This window comes from Prionailurus viverrinus, chromosome B3, assembly GCF_022837055.1.
Source record: "Prionailurus viverrinus isolate Anna chromosome B3, UM_Priviv_1.0, whole genome shotgun sequence".
Taxonomy (NCBI): Eukaryota; Metazoa; Chordata; class Mammalia; order Carnivora; family Felidae; genus Prionailurus; species Prionailurus viverrinus.
In genome coordinates, this window is record NC_062566.1 from 23,479,317 (window position 1) to 23,496,974 (window position 17,658).

Genomic DNA, 17,658 nt, shown 5'->3' on the forward strand with positions numbered 1-17,658 from the left:
ACTGACATTAAATATTGTAATTATTACAGTTGGATTTATGTATGCCATTTACTCTTTGTTGTATATGCTTCATATACTTTGTTTCTATACTCATTTTATTTGCATAAAGTGAATTTTTCTAGTGTAATATTTTATTCCTTTAGTGATTTTTCACTATGTATATATGTTTTTTGAAGTACAGTTGACATACAACATTATATTAGTTTCAGGTGTACAATGTAGTGATTTGACATTGCCATACATTACAAAATGATCACCATGACAAGTCTAGTTACCATCTGTCACCACATGTAGTTATTAAGGTATAACTGACTATATTCCCTTTACTTTCTTTGTATCCCCATGCCTTATTTTATAACTGGAAGTTTGTACTTCTTAATCCTCTTCACCTATTTTGCCCATCTTTCCCCTGCCCCCTCTTCACCCCTCTGGCAACAGTTTGTTCTTTGTTTTTATGAGTCTGTTTCTATTTTGTTTTCTTTGTTCATTTTTTTGTTTGTTTTTTAGATTCCACTTGTGAGTGATATCACACCAAATATGTCTTTCTTTGTCTGACTTCATTTCGCATAATACTGTCTGGTTCACCCATGTTGTCACAAATGGCAAGATTTCATTCTTTTTTATGACTAATATTCCACTCTATGTATATGTATATATATATGTATATATATATATATATGTATATATATGTATATATATATATATTTATATCTCTATCTATCTATCTATCTATACACACACATACCCCACATCTTTATCCATTCATCTGTCAGTGGGTACTTAGGTTGCTTCCATAATTTGGCTATTGTAAATAATATTGCAATAAACATAGGGTGCATATACCTTTTCCAATTAGTATTTTTGTTGTCTTTAGGTAGATACCTAGGGATAGAGTTACTAAATCATATGGTAGTTTTGTTTTTAATTTTTTGAGGAAACTTTATATAGTTTTTCTTAGCTGTTACACCAATTTATGTCCCACCCCAACAGTGCATAGGGGTTTAATGCATGAGGGTTTATCCATATCCTTACCAACATGTTATTTCTTGTCTTTTTGATGAGTGATGTTGAGCATCTTCTCATGTGTGTGTTGGCCATCTGTATGTCCTCTGTGGAGAAATATCTATTCAGTTCCTCTGTCCATTTATTAATCAGATTATTTGGGGTTTTTTGGTATTGGGTTGTATGGATTCTTTATATAATTTGGATGTTAATTGCTTATCAGGTATGTGATTTGCAGATATTGTCTCCCATTCATCATGTTGCCTTTTTGTTTTGTTGATGGTTTCCTTGGCTGTGCTAAAGGTTTTTAGTTTCATATAGTCCTAATAGTTTATTTTTGCTTATGTTTCCCTTGCCTGAGGAGATAATTCAGAAAAATATTGTGGAGGCTGATGTCCAAGAAATTACTGCATATGTTTTCTTTTAGGAGTTTAATGTTTTCAGGTCTCACATTTAAGTGGTTAGCCCATTTTAGTTAACTTTGATATATGGTGGAAGAAAGTGATCTAGTTTCATTCTTTCACATGTAAATGAGCAGTTTTCTCAACACCATTTATTGGAAAGACTTTTCCCCCCATTGTATATTCTTGCCTCCTTTGTTGTTGTAGATTGCCCATGTAAGCATGTGTTTATAACTGGGCTCTATTGTCTGCTCTGTTGATCTATGTGTGTGTGTGTGTGTGTGTGTGTGTGTGTGTGTGTGTGCACGTGCACCAATAATGTACTGTTTTGATTACTAGAGCTTTGTAGTGTAGTTTGAAATCAAAGAGCATGATACCTCCAGCTTAGCTCTTTCTCAAGAATATTTTGGTTATTTTTGGATCTTTTGTGGTTCTATACAAATTTTAGGATTATCTGTAATATTTCTGTGAAAAAAATGCCATTGATAATTTTGATAGAGATTGTATTGAATCTGTAGATTGCTTTGAGTATACACATTTTAACAATATTAATTCTTCTAATCCATGAGCAGGGTTTATCTTTCCATTTGTATGTGTCGTCTTCAGTTTCTTTCATGAGTGGCTTACAGTTTTCACTATAAGGTCTTTCACCTCCTTGGTTAAATGCTTAGGTATTTTATCTTTCTGATGCAGTTGTAAATGGGATTATTTTTTTAACTTCTCTTTCTGCTAGGTCATTATAAGTGTATATACACTTACATATAATGTGTATACATTATAAGTGTACACAACAGATTTTTGTATGTCCGTTTTGTATCCTGAAAATTTACTTAATTCATCTATTGTAATCATTTTTTAGAGGAGTCTTTAGGGTTTTCTATATATATAGTTTTATGTCATCTGCAAATAGTGACAGTTTTCCTTTTTTAGCAATTTGGATGCCTTTTCTTTCTTTTTTTCTTTTTATAGTTTTGAGTGTTTTTTGTTTTGTTTTTGTTTTGCTTTTCTGCTTTTTTGCTTTTTCTTTTTTTGCTTTGCTGTGGCTAGAATATCCAGTACTATGTTGAATAAAAGTGGTGAGAGTGAGCATCTTTGTCTTATTCCTGATTTTAAAAGCTTTTCCTTGTTGTGTATGATGTTAGCTGAGGGTTTGTCGTATGTGGTAATGTCATGTATGGTATGTATGTATGTATGTGCGTATTTAAGTTTTATTTATTTTTTTAAGTAATCTCTATACCTAATGTGGGGCTTGAATGCATGACCCCAAAGTCAAGAGTCACATGTTCTTCAGACTGAGCCAGCCGGGCACCCCTATGTGGTTTATTTAATGTTGAAGTTTATTCCCTCTCTACCCACTCTGTGAAGTTTTTATTTGTAAATGGATGTTGAATTTTGTCTAATACATTTTTTGCAACTATTGAGATGATCATATGATTTTTCTCGTTTACTTTGTGAATATAGTGTACCAGGTTGGTTGATTTGTGGATATTGAACCATTTGCATCCCTGGAATAAATCTCACTTTATTGTGGTAATGGTCCTTTTAATGTATTGTTGAACTCAGTTTGCTAATATTTTCTTGAGGATTTTTGCACCTATATTCATTCATTAAGAATATTGACTTGTAATTTTTATTTTTTTGTAGTCTCTTTGTCTGGCTTTGGTATCAGGGTAATGCATGTCTAGTAGAATGAATCTGGAAACATTTCTTCCTATTCAAATTTTTTGGAGTAGTTGGGGAAGGATAGGTATTAACTCTTCATGAAATGTTTGGTAGAATTTACCTGTGAAGTGTCTATTCCTAGGCTTTTGTTTGTTGGGAATTTATTATTATTTTTTTTAATTTAAATTTTAGTTAACATATAGTACAGTATTGGTTTCAGGAGTAGAATTCAGCAATTCATCACTTACATACAACACGCAGTACTCACTACAAGTGCCCTCCTTAATACCCATCATTCATCTAGCCCATCTCCCAGCCATCTCCCTCCAGCAACCCTCAGTTTGTTCTCTATCATTAAGAGTCTCTTGTGCTTTGTTTCCTTCTCTCTTCTCCCCCCCTCCATCTGTTCATCTGTTTTGTATCTTAAATTATACATATGAATGAAATCATATGGTATTTATCTTTCTCTGATTTTGCTTAATTCCATCCACATCATTGCAAATGGCAAGTTTTCATTCTTTTTGATGGCTGAGTAACATTCCTATATAAATATATCACATCTTCTTTATTCATCAGTCGATGGACATTTGGCTCTATCCATAGCTTGGCCGTTGTTAATAATGCTGCTTTAAGGGGCGCCTGGGAGGCTTAGTCGGTTAAGCGTCCGACTTCAGCTCAGGTCACGATCTCGCGGTCCGTGAGTTCGAGCCCCGCGTCAGGCTCTGGGCTGATGGCTCAGAGCCTGGAGCCTGCTTCCGATTCAGTGTCTCCCTCTCTCTCTGCCCCTCCCCCGTTCATGGTCTGTCTCTCTCTGTCTCAAAAATAATTAAACGTTAAAAAAAAATGCTGCTTTAAACATTGGGGGCATGTCCTCCTTCAAATCTGTAGTTTTGTATCCTTTAGGTGAATGACTTGTACAATTGCTAGATGGTAGGGTAGGTCTATTTTGGACTTTTTGAGGAGGCTTCATGTTGTTCTCCAGAGTGGCGCACCAGTTTTCATTACCACATCCTTGCCAACACCTGTTTTTTTTTTTTTTCTGTTGTTAATTTTAGGGATTCAGACAGGTGTGAGGTGGTATCTCATCATGGTTTTGATTTGTAGTTCCCTGATCATGAGTGATGTAGAGCATTTTTTCATGTGTCTGTTAGCCATCTGGATGTCTTCTTTGGACAAGTGTCTATTCATATCTTCTGCTTATTTCTTAACTGGATTATTTGTTTTTTGGGTGTTGAGTTTGCTAACTTCATAGATTTTGGATAGTAACCCTTTATCAGATATGTCATTTGCAAATATCTGGTCCCTTCCCTAAGCTACCTTTTAGTTTTGTTGATTCTTTCATTCAGTGTGCAGAAGCTTTTAATTTTGATGAAGTCCCAAAGTTTTTTTTTTTTTTGCTTTTGTTTCCCTTGCCTCTGATGATGTATATGCAAGAAGTTGTTGTGGCTGATGTCGAAGAGGTTGCTGCCTGTGTTCTCCTCTAGGATTTTGATGGTTTCCTGTCTCACATTTAGGTCTTTCATCCATTTTGAGTTTATTTTTGTGTATGGTTTAAGAAAGTGGTCCAGTTTCATTCTTCTGCATGTTGCTATCCAGTTTTCCCAACATCATTTGTTGAAGAAACTTTTTCCATTGGATAGTCTTTCCTGCTCTGTCAAAGATAAATTGGCCATACACTTGTGGGTCCGTTTCTGGATTTTCTCTGCTGTTCCATTGATTTATTGTTTTTGTGCCAGTACCATACTATTTTGACTACAGCTTTATAATACAGCTGAATTCTGGAATTATGATGCCTCCAGTTTTGTTTTTCTTTTTCAGGATTGTTTTGCCTATTCAGGGTCTTTTGTGGTTCCGTACAAATTTTAGGATTGTTTGTTCTAGCTCTGTGAAAAATGCTTGTGGTGTTTTGATGGGGATTGCACTAAATGTGTAGATTGCTTTGAGTAGTATAGACATTATAACAACAGTCTTCCAATCCATTAGCATGGAATGTTTTTCTGTTTCTTTGTGTCCTCTTCAATTTCTTTCTTAAGTTTTCTATAATTTTCAGAGTACAGATCTTTTACCTCTTTGGTTTGGTTTATTCCTAGGTATCTAATTGTTTTTGATGCAATTGCAGATGGGATCTATTCCTTGATTTCTCTTTCTGCTGCTTCATTATTGGTGTATACGAATACAACTGATATCTGTACATTGATTTTATATTCTGTGTCTTAGTTGAATTCATGTATTAGTTGTAGTAATTTTTTGGTGAAATCTTTCTGGTTTTCTATATAGAGTGTCATGTTATCTGCAGAGTGTAAGTTTGACTTCCTCCTTGCTGATTTGGATGCCTTTTATTTCTTTTTGTTACCTAATTGCTGAGGCTAAGACTTCCGGTACAATGTTAAATAGTACCAGCATCCTTGTCTTGTTCCTGACAGTAGGGGAAAGGCTCTCAGCTTTTCCCCATTGAAGATGACATTAGCCATGGGTCTTTTATATATAGCCTTTATGATTTTGAGGTATGTTCCTTCTATCCCTCCTTTCTTGAGGATTTTTAATCAAGAAAGGATGCTGTATTTTGTAGATGCTTTTTCTACATTGATTGACAGGATTGTATGGTTCTTATTATTTTATTTCTTTTATTAACATAGTGTATCACATTTTTTGTGAATATTGAATCAGTCTGCAGCCCAGGAGTAAGTCACACTTGATCATGGTGAATAATTCTTTAATGTATTGTTGAGTTTGATTTGCTAGTATCCTTTGAGCATTTTTGCATCCGGGCTCATCAGGGATATTGGACTGTAATTATCCTTTTTAGTGGGGTCTTTGTCTGGTTTTGGAATCAAAGGTAATTCTGGCTTCATAGAATGAGTTTGGATTTTTTTTTTAAATTATTGATTCAGTTTCATTACTAGTAGTAGATTTGTTCAAATTTTTATTTTTTTCTGATTCAGCCTGGGAAGATTGTGTGCTTATATGAATTTATCCATTTTTCTAGGTGGTCCTATTTATTTGCATATAATTGTTCATAGAAGTCATTTGTATTTCTGCGCTATCAGTTGTAATTGTCTTCTTTATTTTTGGTTTTATTTATTTTGGGTCACTCTCTTTTTCTTGATGAGTGTGGCTAAGGGCTTATCAATTTTGTTTATATTTTCAAAGAACCAGCTTTTGGTTTCATTGATGTTTTCTGTTGTTTCTTTTAGTCTCTGATCTTTACTATTTTCTTCCTTCTATTAATTTGGGGGTTTTTTGTTCTTTTTCCACTTCCTTTATGTGTAAAGATAGGTGGTTTGAGATAGTTCCTGTTTCTTGAGGTAACCCTGTATTGACATAAACATCTCTCTTAGAAACTGCTTTTGCTGCATCCCATAGATTTTGGAGTATTGTGTTTGTTTTTGTTTTGTCTTAAGGTATTTTATTTTTATTTTTATTTTTTTAATGTTTATTTTTGAGAAGGAGAGATCATGAATAAGGGACGTTCGGGCGGGGGGGGGGGGGGGGGCGGACAGAGGATCCGAAGTGGGCTCCACATTGACAGCAGAGAGCCCAATGCAGGGCTCAAACTCACAAACTGTGAGATCATGACCTAAGCCAAAGTCAGATACTTAACCAACTGAGCCACCCAGGTGCACCTGTCTTAAGGTATTTTTTTTATTTTCAATTTTTTTTTCAACGTTTATTTATTTTTTGGGGGACAGAGAGAGACAGAGCATGAACGGGGGAGGGGCAGAGAGAGAGGGAGACACAGAATCGGAAACAGGCTCCAGGCTCTGAGCCATCAGCCCAGAGCCTGACGCGGGGCTCGAACTCACGAACCGCGAGATCGTGACCTGGCTGAAGTCGGACGCTTAACCGACTGCGCCACCCAGGCGCCCCAAGGTATTTTTAAATTTCCTGTTTGATTTTTACATTGGCCCCTTAGTTGTTTAGTAGTATGCTGTTTTTAGCCTCCACTTGTTTGTGGGTTGTTTTTTTTTTTTTTCAGTTTTTTTCTTGCAGTTGATTTCTAGTTTCATACTGTAATTGTCAAAAGATGCTTGATATGATTTCAGCATTCTTGAATTTGTGACTTGTTTTGTGGTTCAGTATGTGATCTATCCTGGAGAATGTTCATGTGCACTTGAAAAGAATGTGTATTTTGCTGTTTTTGGTTGGAAGGTTTTGTGTACATCTGTTAAGTCCATGTGGTCCATCTGGTCTAATGTGTCATTTATGTCCACTGTTTCTTTGTCCACTGTCTATCTGGATGACCTATCTGTTGATGTAAGTTGGGTATTAAAACCATTTACTCTTAATACATTACTATAAATTTCTTTCTTAAATCTGTTAATATTTGCTTTATATACATAGATGCTCCTATATTGGGTGCATAGATACCTAAAATCCCTATATCTTCTTGTGGATTTATCCCTTTATCATTATATAATACCTTTCTTTGTCTGTTGTTGTAGTCTATTTTAAAGTCTATTTTGTCTGATATAAGTATTGCTATGCCAGTTTTCTTTTTATTTCTATTTGCATGGGTTATTGTTTTTCATCCTTTCATTTTCAATATGTACATGTCTTTTGGTCTGAAGTGAGTCTCTTGTAAGCAGCATATGGTTGGATCTTGGTGGTTTGTTTTTTGTTTTTTGTTTTTTAATCCATTAAGCCACCCTATGTCTTTTGACTGGAGCATTCATCCAATTATGTTTCAAGTAATTATTGATAGACATGTACACATTGTCATTTTGTTCAGTGTTTTCTGTTTGTTCTTGTAGTTCTCTGTTCCTTTTTTTTTTCTCTTGCTCTCTTTCTTTGTGAATCAATGATTTTATCTAGTGTTACTGTTGGATTCCTTTTTATTTTTTGTATATTATAGTTTTATGGTTTGAGGTTACTCTGAGGTTCATATATAACATTCTGTACATATAGCAGTCTACTTTAAGTTGATGGTTACTTAAGTTCAAACACTATGTAAAAATGCTACACTTTTACTTCCCCTTCACATTTTAATTTTTTGATGTCATATTTTACATTTTTAAATTTTGTGGATCTCTTACTAATTATTTTAGACATAGTTGATTTTACTAATGTTGACTTTTAACCTTGATAATAGCTTTATAAGTGGTTGATCTACCACTTTTACTATATGTTTCCTTTTCTTAGTGAAATTTTTTCATTCATAATTTTCTTCTAGTTTTGGCCTTTTCTTTCTCACTTAAAGAATTTACTTCAACATTTCTTATAAGGCTGATTTAGTGGTAATGAACTTCTTTAACTTTTGATTCCAAAACTCTGTATTTCTCCCTCAATTCTGAATGATAACCTTGCCAGGTAGGGTATTCTCAATAGTTTTTTTTTTTTTAAGCACTTTGAATATTTCATTGTACTCCTTTATGGTCTGCAATGTTTCTGCTGAAAATCAGCTGACAGACTTACAGTGGTTCCCTTGCATGTAACTAATTGCTTTTTCCTTGCTGCTTTTAAGAGTTTGTCTTTAATTTCTTATATTCTAATTATTATGTGTCTTTATATGAACATCTTTGGGCTCATCTTTTTTGGGACTCTCCTTACTTCCTCGACCTGGATGTTTGTTTCTTTTCCCAGATTAGGAATGTTTTCAGCTATGTTTTCATTCAAATAACTTCTTTGCCTTTTTTTCTCTCTCTTCTCCTTCTTGGACCTTTGTAATGCAATTGTTAGTGTGTTTGATGCTTTCCCAGGGGTTCCCTAAAGTATCTTTTAAAATCCATCCTTCCTTCCTTTTTGCTGTTCTGCTTGGCTGAATTCCTCTACCCTCTCTTCCAGATTCCTGATTTGTTCTTCTGTATTATGTAATCTGGTGTTGATTCTGTTTAGTATGTCTTTTATTTGTTATTGTATTCTTTAGCTCTGATTGAACTTTTTAATATTTTCTCTTTTGTTGAAGTTGTCCCTGAGATCATTCACTTTTCTCCCAAATTTGGTGAGCATCTTTATGACTATTATTTTGAACCATTTGTCAGGTAGCTTGCTTATCTACATTTCATTTAGTTCTTTTTTGAGGTTTTGTCTTATTCTTTCATTTGGACCATGTTCCTCTGTCTCCTCATTTTGTCTAACTCTCTGTGTTTATTTCTTTGCATTAAGTAGATCAACTATGTCTTCTGTTCTTGAAAGAGGGGCCTTATATACAGGGTCTCCTTTGGGGCCCAGAAGCACCATCCCCCCTGGTTATCAGAACTACATGCTCCAGGGATGTCGCCTCTGTGGGTTTCATATGTCCTCCTATCATGGCTGAGCCGTGACTGCTGTGGGCACACTGGTGGGCTTGACTGGCCCCTGGTGTGGTTGACTGTGAAACCAGGCCACTACTGTTGTGAGTGTGCTGGTGGACAAGGATGCTCCTCCTTCCCTTCTGCCCTGTGGGAGTCCCTAGAGGAGGGTGTGGTTTCAGCTGATGCTTCCCACCAGGTGCTGTGGGGATGGGAGTTAGGTGGAAGCCACTTGGGAAGTGTGCCTGCTTGGGTGGGCAGGGTAGGTGGGGTGAGTCCCCAGGGTGGGGAGAGTGGTGCTAGCAAGGTGCATGGAAGTTACCAGAAATGGTACCCACCAGCACCAGGTCAGCTAGTTAGAAGGAGAATAATAAAAATTGTACCACCACTTCCGTTCCTGGAGAAAGTTCTTATAGATCCCAGCCCCTCTAGCAGATACCCTAAAATTAGTCAAATAATCTCCTTCATGCATGGTCCAATTACTTTTCAAACTTCTGGCTCTATGCTGAGTCATGGAGTGAGTGGTATAGTGCTCTGGCTCTTTAAGATTGGAGTCTTAATATCCTGTAGCCCTTTGGTTCTTCTCGAGTTAAGCTGGACTGATTTTCAAAGTCAGATTTTATATGGGCTCATCTACTCAGTGCAGGTCCTCAGAGTAGGGATGCCGGATGTGGGGCTTGATCCCCTTGCTCCCGAGAGATAACCTCCATTTTGTGATATCCCTCTGCTTTTGGTTTGTTACTCTGGGGGCATGAGTTCCTACTAGACTCTCTGCCCCTCTTACCCATCTCTATATGGCTTTTTCATTATATTTTTAGTTGCAGAATAACTATTCTGTTAGTCTTAAGGTAGTTCTCCTAGAGAGTTGTTCTATAGGTAGCTGTAGTTTTGGTGTGCATGGAAGGAGGGGAGCTCAGGATCCTCCTGTTATACCACTTGAATCTCACCCTCCTGATATTTTCCCTGTCAATGTATTTTTGCATTATTTTTTTAGTGGTTGCTCTAAACTTACCATATACATCTTAACTTAGAAAATCTACTTTAGGGGCACCTGGGTGGCTCAGTCAGTTAAGTGGCTGACTTTGGCTCGGGTTATGGTCTCATGGTTTGTGAGTTTCAGCCCTGAGTTGGGCTCTGTGCTGACAGCTCAGAGCCAAGAGCCTGCTTCTGATTCTGTGTCTCCCTCTCTCTCTGTCCCTCCCGCTCACGCTTTGTCTCTCTCTCTCAAAAATAAATGAACATTAGAAAAAAAATTTTTAAAGAAATGTACTTTAGACTTATGCTAATTTAATTCTAATTAGATATAGAAGCCTTGCTTGTATATTGCTGCTTCTTTTATTTGTGTTATTGTTTTTATGTTACAAACCCAACAATATATTGTTGCAATACATAATTAAAGTAATGCAAGCTTTATATAATTTTATGTCCTTAAAGAAGTTTCTAAAATAAAGAAAAGCAAATATAGATTTATAGAGTTTAATATGTTAACCATATAAAAATTTTTTAAATTATTTTTATTTTTATTATTAAAGAGAGAGAGAGAGCGAGAGCGAGCTGGGGGAGAGGGAAAGAGGGAGACAGAGAATCTTAAGCTCCAAGCTCATGACCTGTGCTGAAATCAAGAGTCAGACACTCAACCAACTGAGCCACCGAGGCACCCCATCGATATGTTAACCTTTTTATTTACCATTCTTTGTTCTCTTTATTTGTTCTTACGGCATTCAAGTTATTAAGTTACCGTGTCCTTACTCAGTAAAATTTTGATCACACCCACATCCTTTATGCTGTTATTGTTAAATATATTACAATTCTATGCATTATAAATCCAACAACAGTTCTGTGCACATATGTCCCATAGCTTTTCAAATCAGTTAAGGTGAGAAAGGGAAACAAATTTGTGTTTTGTAATTAAACATTTTTTAAAAATTGTAATTAAAATTTGCTAAGAAATCAGTTGTTAATTTACTGAGATTGTCTTGCGTATTATCATTCATTTTTCTATTGCTTCTCTTAAAATTTTTCTTTATCTTTGAGCATTTTTACCAATGTGACTTGTGTGTGGAACTCTTGGAGTTTGTTGAGCTTCTTGAATTTTCATCATGTTTCGTAAATTTCAGCCTTTTTTTTCCTTGAATGTTTTTTCTTCTACTTCCTCTCTTCTCTCCTTCTGGTAGTAACATTATGACTGTGTTGATGTACTTAATGTTGTTTCACATTTTTCTAAGGTTCTGTTTATTTTTCTTTATGCATTTCCCCCCTTCAGAATGTACAGTCTTTATCAATCTATGTTCAAATTCACTAAATCTTTCTTTTGCCAAGAATATTCAAATTTGCTATTGATTTCTTTTTTCATTCCAGTATTGTACTTTTTAATTCCAGAATTTCAGTTTGGGTTTGTTTTTTTTTTTTAAGTCATTTCTATCTCTTCATTAATACTCTCTATTTGATGAGAAGTTGTATTTACACATACCTTCTTTACTTCTTTAAGCATGGTTTCTTTACTTATTTGAACATATTTTTTTGTTTTTATCTTTTTTTTAAAAATTTTTTTTTCAACGTTTATTTATTTTTGGGACAGAGAGAGACAGAGCATGAATGGGGGAGGGGCAGAGAGAGAGGGAGACACAGAATCGGAAACAGGCTCCAGGCTCTGAGCCATCAGCCCAGAGCCTGACGAGAGGCTCGAACTCACGGACCGCGAGATCATGACCTGGCTGAAGTCGGACGCTTAACCGACTGCGCCACCCAGGCGCCCCTTTAAGTTTTTATCTTAATTCCAGTTAGTGACTTGAACATATTTTTAATGGATGGTTTGAGATTTTTGTGAAGTCTGAAATTAGGCCCTCTTACAGGCGGTTTTAGTTGCCTGCATTTTCCCTGTTTGTATAGTGTATGTAATGTAGGTCACATTCTCCTGGCTTTTTTGCATGTTTTGTATTTAGGGAGCGGGGGTTCTTATTTTTATTATTACATGATCATGCCATCACACAGCATTTTTTTTCTTTGAACTTTTACACCTAATAGAAACCAACATCATTCAAGCACTTAATTATAGTTTACCTTGTGTTCTTTGCTTCTGTTTCATGTGTAACAAATGGAGCAAGAATATTTTATCTTTAATTATAATACAAATATACAATAAGTTATTCATGAACCTAAAATGTTCCTCATTCCCAGCATGCATAATAAACAGGAAAAGTTTGCCTTGCTTCCTCTTGATACTACTTAACCCCTAAGAGACCTACAAGGAAAAAGATGAAGACAAACTATCAAGAGCAAAAAGGCACAGAATCTCTGTAGAATGGTCCCTATACCCATCTTCTTAGTACCTTTGAACACCAAAAAAAAAAAAAAAAAAAAAGACAGAAATAACAGTTTTCCCATCAAGAAGCACTGCCTGGAGAGTAACTTGACCCAGCATCTCCTCCTGAAGTTGAATAGCACCTAGGTTACAGGAGACCCCAAAGGTCTAGGGCTCAAGGACCACTAGATGGCAATAGTGTCATTGTAGGATGGACTGCAGATATTGTGGAGGCTTCAGGCACTCCTACCATGTGCCTTCTGGTTTATGATTCATAATGCTGGAAGCTCTTGACTTAGTTTATATCTCAAGATGATAGGGAGTCATGGGCTTAACATTTTCAGGCCTCTGTTGCTCCAGTTATTTTTTTTATTGTTGTAAAATATGCATGCCATAAAATTTACTATTTTAACCATTTTTAATTGTATAGTTTGGCTGTGTTAAAGGCATTCATGTTGTGTTAGACATCACCAATATTCATCTCTAGAACTTTTTCATAATCTCCTTCGGAAACACTGTACCCATTTAACAGGAACCCCCCGTTCTCACTCCCAGCCCCTATCACATTCTGTTTCGATGGAAGTGACTACTCTCAGTACCTCATGTTAAGTTCACTTATAAAATATTTGTTATTTTTTGACTGGCTGTTTCACTTAACATACTGTCTCTTAGGTTCATCTGTGCTGTAGCATGTATCAGAATTTCATTCCTGTTTAAGGTTGAATAACAATCTTTCTTGTACCGTTTGCTGCTTTTTCGTGTATAGCAAAAAGACCATGTCCGTTGTATTTTGTCTGTCCATTTGTTCATTCATCTGCTGTAGAATACTTGTTGTTTCCACCTTTTGTCTATTGTGAATAATGCTGGTATGAACATGATGTACAAATAAATATGTGTTTAAGTCCCCACTTTCAGTTCTTTTGGGTATATACCCTGAAGGGGAATTGCTGGATCATATGGTGATCCTATATGTAACCTCTTGAGGAACTGCCATTCCCTTTTCCACTGTGGCTGCACCGTTTTCCATTTTCACCAGCAGTGCATATGGTTTCCAGTTTATCCACATCCTTACCAACACTTGTTTTGTTTTTGTGAATAGTAGTCACTTTAGTGGATGTGAAGTGATATGGGTTTGATTTGTGTTTCCCTAATGTTTAGCAATGTTGAGCATCTGTTCATGTGCTTATTAGCCATTTGTGTATCTTTTTGGAGAAATGTCTATTCAAGTCTTTTGGCCATTTTTGAATTGGGTTGTTTTGTTGTTGTTTTGTCATGAATTTTGTTGATATCTGGACATTTTAGGTAATGTATGATAGCAACTCTGGAATTGATTGACCTCCTTGTCTCGGTGGATTGTTTGCTTGTTTATTTGTTTAGTGACCTAAATTTGTTTAGTGGAGTATTTTGGTAAAGTCTGTTTCCCCTGTGAAGCCTGTAATGACACACACCTCAGAGGTTATAGTCTTGGGTATGTGCACCTTTACTTGAGATGACTAGCTGGGCTTTGACTGTTTCTTTACCTAATTTTTCTCTTGTCTGCCTCATTGGGTATCACATCTAGCTTTTAGTTGCTTCATAGTCTTGTCCAGTTAATTTAAGGCAGGTATATTTGTTGAGACTAGTTATTGGGAGTAGTTGGTAGCCTCTGATCTCTGCTTGCCTCTCTAAGCATGAGACTTGCACCCTACCTTCAGGCTTAAAACAGGATAGGATGATCAGGGCCTGTTGTACCAGGGATAGAGTCTCTGGGTAGGAACTGGGTTGGGGAAAGAAGTCCCTAAACTCTTGGATACACTGATCAGATATTTAGCCTATTCAACTTGAAGGGGATAAGAAATGCTGAAGAACTGCTCTTCTTGGTGATGGAGAGCTAAAGGGAGAGGGGACCTCATTTTCTTGGTTACCAGCCTGGAGTGGAGCTTCTGTGAAGCTGAATTGCAGTGAGGGAGAGAACAAATAGGTCTTAGCTCATGTGCTAAGGGCTTACACTGTTCTCACTGTGATTTAGTAGATTTTTCTTGAGTACACGTTTCTTTATTTGCTATATGCTTTTAGGGCAATTTCAGAGACTTGAAAAACAATTTTAATACTTTATTTGGCAGTTATTGTTGTTTCAGTGGGAAACTGGTCCACAGGGTTCCTCACACCAGCATTCTGGAAGTGGACTTCATGAACTTTCATTCTTTAAATTCAGCATGCAGGGGTGCCTGGCTGGCTTAGTTGGTAGAGCAAGTGACTCTTGATTGTCATGAGTCAAGCCCCACATTGGGCATGGAGCCTACTTAAAATAAAAACTAAAACAATTTTTTTCTTAAATATAGCATGTATTTGGGGGGTACTGGGGCATTCTTTTAAGTAGACACAGTGTGATTAACACATTCAGGAAATTCAACATGGATTTTGCACTAATATCTGGTAACTAGTCTACAGTGCTTACTAGGAGGGGCTTTCTTGGGCTCAGCTGTACGGTCCACATTTGCCTCAGACACACTCAGGGACACAGGACAGGAGCCATAGCTAGTGCTGTGCCCTCTCCTGCTGAAGGTTGGCAGCAGAGGCAAAGCATGGCTCAGGGGCCTGGAGGCAGAGCTGCAGTAGGCAATGCCACAGCAGCCCTGCCTTATGAGCCTTGTGCCCCCTAGGGTAAAGTCACAGAGGCAGAGCTCCCAAGCCCCACAGGAGACATACTTGTTCCCAGAGGCATTGCACTCGGGAGTCCAAGTAATAGGATCTCTACCAGGTGTTCACCAACCTCTAGTCAGGTGCTATTTGTCCATCAGAGGTCATTTCTAAGTGTTATCCTCTGGCCACATGGCTGTCAGCTTCCTAGAACCAGAAAGTGAACCTTGAGTCACATTCTCATGTAGAAAGAAAATGAGTTTTATAAGTCTTTTCTTGACAATGGTCCATATTTAGATTTTGCCAATTGCCCTAATACTGTCCTTTATAGCAACGTTTTTTTTTTTCATTTAGCGTCTTATGTGTTGAGTTACCATGTCTTAGTTTTCTTTTATCTGCAACAGTTCTTTAGCCTTTCTTTGTCTTTAGAACCTTGTCTTTTAAAACATTTTTTTAATGCTTATTTATTTTTTGAGAGAGACAGAGACAGAGAGACAGAGCACAAGCAGGGGAGAGTCAAGAAAGAGGGAGACACAGAATCTGAAGCAGGCTGTCAGCCTGAGCTGTCAGCACAGAGCCCGACGTGGGGCTTGAACTCACTAACTGTGAGATCATGACCTGAGCCGAAGTCGGACTCTTAACTGACTGAGCCAACCAGGTGCCCACTTTTTTAGAGTGCAAACCAGCAAATTCATAGTCTATTTCACAGTTTCCTCATATTTAAATTCAAGTGATGCACTTTGGCAGGAATACCAGATATAATGTTGTATCCTTCTCAGTGCATCCGCTCAGGAAGCATGTAATATTGATTTGTCCCATTGCTGATGATAACTTGAGCCACTTGGTTAGGTGATATCTGTCAGGGTCTATAGAGTACTGTAAAGGTAAGCTTTTCTCTTAATAATTAATGAAAAACTGATGGAGGTGATTAAGGGAGACTATGTGGCAATCTTATATTCCTCAACAAACTTTTATCCACTTGCTTTAGTATCCATTAATGATTCTTGCTAAATTGGTTTTTATTGTGATGTTGCCAAATGATGATATTTTAACTCATCCATTCTTCCTACTCTGTCATTACTTATTAGCCCCATTTCACTGTTTTCAAGTACATATTGTAATACCTGTAATTCTGTTCCTCCATGAATCACTGACTTCCTGTGTTCATTATACTAAATTATTATGAATTAGAACGTCCAGTTAGAATTAGGTACTTTATTTTTTAAAAAGTAATTTCCCTATAAAGGTAACTACAGAGTTACTTTTAAATGAGTATAGCTGATAACATGTTACATTCGTTTCAGATGTGCAACTTAGTGATTTGACAAGTTTATACATTATGCTGTGTTCACTGTAAGTATAGCTACCATCTGTCCCATTACATCCCTATTGTAACATCATTTACTACTGAATGAGAGAATATATTTGCAAATGATATATCTGATAAGGGTTAATATCCAAAATATTAAGATATAAGTTATCTTTATAGAACTTACACAACTCAACACCAAAAAAAACCCCAATATAGTTAAAAAATGGACACAAGATCTGAATAGACATTTTTCCTAAGAAGACATACAAGTGGCCAACAGACACATGGAAAGATGCTCACTCATCAGGGAAATGCAAATCAAAACGACAATAAGATATTATCTCACACCTATTAGAATGGCTAAACTCTAGAATTAGGTACTTTAACCTGAAGTGAAGAAACCTGTCAGACAAACATTTTGACATATCTGAAGTGGGACAAATCTGTGTCTCAATGGTTGGGAGACCATCTTGCTGCAGGTTCCTCATACAGGAAGGAGGGACCCATGTGATGGAGACGCCTGGGCACCTGCTCATGGTTCTGTCTGACTATACATGGCTATGACTATACCCTCATATAGAGGGTCTGACTATACCCTCATATAGAGGGTAACCTAAGAGAGTACAAGAAACTGTGTAAAATGTCAAATCACTGAGTGAGAGAAAAGGTCTGCTGCCCAAATGGTTGAAAAGAGAGCCATATGAGAAAGATAAATTTTGAAAATTGACTAACCTGTTTAAGCACCAAGTCATTGAAGCCTATACTAATAAAATTATCATATAAATGGCTTACAGTAAATGCATGAGAGAACTGGACTTCAACATAAAACTTCATGCCAAAGGATATTTGTGACTCTGGGTCACATGATGAGCTCAAAAATGTTTCTTTAATAAAGGCTTGACTTGTTTGGGTCAGCTTGTGTTCATTGCAAAAAAATACCTGTATTTGCCACTTTTAGTGGTTTTTCATGCTGCTATTTATAGACTAACTTAAAGATTCTTAAAATGGTGACAAGCAGTATGGCATTCAATATTCTTTTCAATTTTATTTTCAAGTAAAAGTTCCTTTTTAAAGTATATAGTTTGTAAACCTCTTGCTTTGTACTTTTCTGACCTTTTTATCTCACTCTTTCAT

The 17,658-nt window shown here is 36.5% G+C and overlaps 1 protein-coding gene across 1 annotated transcript in view; it reads left to right on the forward strand.

Annotated features, from left to right (window-relative positions):
* Window positions 1-17,658, forward strand: part of NIPA1 (NIPA magnesium transporter 1) — a 93,949-nt gene that overhangs the window by 21,098 nt on the left and 55,193 nt on the right. The window lies entirely within an intron of this gene.